The sequence below is a fragment of the Hordeum vulgare genome, unplaced genomic scaffold (assembly GCF_904849725.1).
Source record: "Hordeum vulgare subsp. vulgare unplaced genomic scaffold, MorexV3_pseudomolecules_assembly, whole genome shotgun sequence".
Taxonomy (NCBI): Eukaryota; Viridiplantae; Streptophyta; class Magnoliopsida; order Poales; family Poaceae; genus Hordeum; species Hordeum vulgare.
The window spans coordinates 287,501-290,000 of NW_025422486.1; the positions used below are offsets into that span (position 1 = coordinate 287,501).

The following is a 2,500-nucleotide window of genomic DNA, read 5'->3' on the forward strand; positions in this document are numbered from 1 at the left end:
CTTGCCCCTACTACTACTGCTACTACTACTACTACTACTACTACTACTAGTCGTTGGGTGTCATGCGCGGTGGGAAAAGTCAAAGAGGTCGTGGCGGTGCTCGTGTTGTCGGGGTAGAGAGGGAGCGGTGAAATTCTTGTGTTAAACTCGTCTCCGTTGTCGAGGCAAATGTGGCAATGGACACGGGAGGGGCAAGCTAAAACATATCACAAACGTCAAAAATAAGAAAACTAGTAAATGTCAAAAATAAGAAAACGAGGTCATATAGATCACGGTCCCGCGTCATCCTTGTCACGTGGCGCAAAAATATACGCAAAAATATATTTAAAAAGGGGAATGCAACACGAGGACTTCCCAGGAGGTCACCCATCCTAGTACTACTCTCGCCCAAGCACGCTTAACTTCGGAGTTCTGATGGGATCCGGTGCTTTAGTGCTGGTATGATCGCATCCGACATGCAATTGTCTATTTGTTCCTTATGCTTGCCCCTACTACTACTACTACTAGTACTACTACTACTACTATTACTACTACTACTACTACTACTACTACTACTAGTCGTTGGGTGTCATGCGCGGTGGGAAAAGTCACAGAGGTCGTGGCGGTGCTCGTGTTGTCGGGGTAGAGAGGGAGCGGTGAAATTCTTGTGTTAAACTCGTCTCCGTTCTCGAGGCAAATGTGGCAATGGACACGGGAGGGGCAAGCTAAAACATACCACAAACGTCAAAAATAAGAAAACTAGTAAACGTCAAAAATAAGAAAACGAGGTCATATAGATCACGGTCCCGCGTCATCCTTGTCACGTGGCGCAAAAATATATTTAAAAAGGGGAATGCAACACGAGGACTTCCCAGGAGGTCACCCATCCTAGTACTACTCTCGCCCAAGCACGCTTAACTTCGGAGTTCTAATGGGATCCGGTGCTTTAGTGCTGGTATGATCGCATCCGACATGCAACTCTCTATTTGTTCCTTATGCTTACCCGTACTACTACTACTACTACTAGTACTACTACTAGTACTACTATTACTACTACTAGTACTACTACTACTACTACTAGTACTACTACTAGTCGTTGGGTGTCATGCACGGTGGGAAAAGTCACAGAGGTCGTGGCGGTGCTCGTGTTCTCGGGGTAGAGAGGGAGCGGTGAAATTCTTGTGTTAAACTCGTCTCCGTTCTCGAGGCAAATGTGGCAATGGACACGGGAGGGGCAAGCTAAAACATATCACAAACGTCAAAAATAAGAAAACTAGTAAACGTCAAAAATAAGAAAACGAGGTCATATAGATCACGGTCCCGTGTCATCCTTGTCACGTGGCACGAAAATATATTTAAAAAGGGAAATGCAACACGAGGACTTCCCAGGAGGTCACCCATCCTAGTACTACTCTCGCCAAAGCTCGCTTAACTTCGGAGTTCTGATGGGATCCTGTGCTTTAGTGCTGGTATGATCGCATCCGACATGCAACTATCTATTTGTTCCTTATGCTTGCCCCTACTACTACTGCTACTACTGCTACTACTGCTACTATTACTACTACTACTACTAGTCGTTGGGTGTCATGCGCGGTGGGAAAAGTCAGAGAGGTCGTGGCGGTGCTCGTGTTGTCGGGGTAGAGAGGGAGCAGTGAAATTCTTGTGTTAAACTCGTCTCCGTTGTCGAGGCAAATGTGGCAATGGACACGGGAGGGGCAAGCTAAAACATATCACCAACGTCAAAAATAAGAAAACTAGTAAACGTCAAAAATCAGAAAACGAGGTCATATAGATCACGGTCCCGCGTCATCCTTGTCACGTGGCGCAAAAATATATTTAAAAAGGGGAATGCAACACGAGGACTTTCCAGGAGGTCACCCATCCTAGTACTACTCTCGCCCAAGCGCGCTTAACTTCGGAGTTCTGATGGGATCCGCTGCTTTAGTGCTGGTATGATCGCATCCGACATGCAACTATCTATTTGTTCCTTATGCTTGCCCCTACTACTACTACTACTACTACTACTACTACTACTACTACTACTAGTACTACTAGTACTACTAGTCGTTGGGTGTCATGCGCGGTGGGAAAAGTCACAGAGGTCGTGGCGGTGCTCGTGTTGTCGGGGTAGAGAGGGAGCGGTGTAATTCTTGTGTTAAACTCGTCTCCGTTCTCGAGGCAAATGTGGCAATGGACACGGGAGGGGCAAGCTAAAACATATCACAAACGTCAAAAATAAGAAAACTAGTAAACGTCAAAAATAAGAAAACGAGGTCATATAGATCACGGTCCCGTGTCATCCTTGTCATGTGGCGCAAAAATATATTTAAAAAGGGGAAGGCAATACGAGGACTTCCCAGGAGGTCACCCATCCTAGTACTACTCTCGCCCAAGCACGCTTAACTTCGGAGTTCTGATGGGATCCGGTGCTTTAGTGCTGGTATGATCGCATCCGACATGCAACTATCTATTTGTTCCTTATGCTTGCCCCTACTACTACTGCTACTACTGCTACTACTAC

The 2,500-nt window shown here is 46.2% G+C and overlaps 5 non-coding genes across 5 annotated transcripts; all 5 read right to left on the minus strand.

The window, feature by feature from the left end:
• Positions 1 to 333: 333 nt before the first annotated feature.
• LOC123415368 lies at positions 334 to 452 on the minus strand. The gene has a single exon (XR_006615089.1). It is a non-coding gene; the product is annotated as a 5S ribosomal RNA (ribosomal RNA).
• Positions 453 to 829: 377 nt separating this feature from the next.
• LOC123416658 lies at positions 830 to 948 on the minus strand. Its single transcript, XR_006616266.1, has one exon. It is a non-coding gene; the product is annotated as a 5S ribosomal RNA (ribosomal RNA).
• Positions 949 to 1,343: 395 nt separating this feature from the next.
• LOC123416407 lies at positions 1,344 to 1,462 on the minus strand. The gene has a single exon (XR_006616070.1). It is a non-coding gene; the product is annotated as a 5S ribosomal RNA (ribosomal RNA).
• Positions 1,463 to 1,824: 362 nt separating this feature from the next.
• LOC123416271 lies at positions 1,825 to 1,943 on the minus strand. The gene has a single exon (XR_006615942.1). It is a non-coding gene; the product is annotated as a 5S ribosomal RNA (ribosomal RNA).
• Positions 1,944 to 2,314: 371 nt separating this feature from the next.
• Positions 2,315 to 2,433, minus strand: LOC123416916. The gene has a single exon (XR_006616510.1). It is a non-coding gene; the product is annotated as a 5S ribosomal RNA (ribosomal RNA).
• Between the last annotated feature and the right edge of the window lie 67 nt (positions 2,434 to 2,500).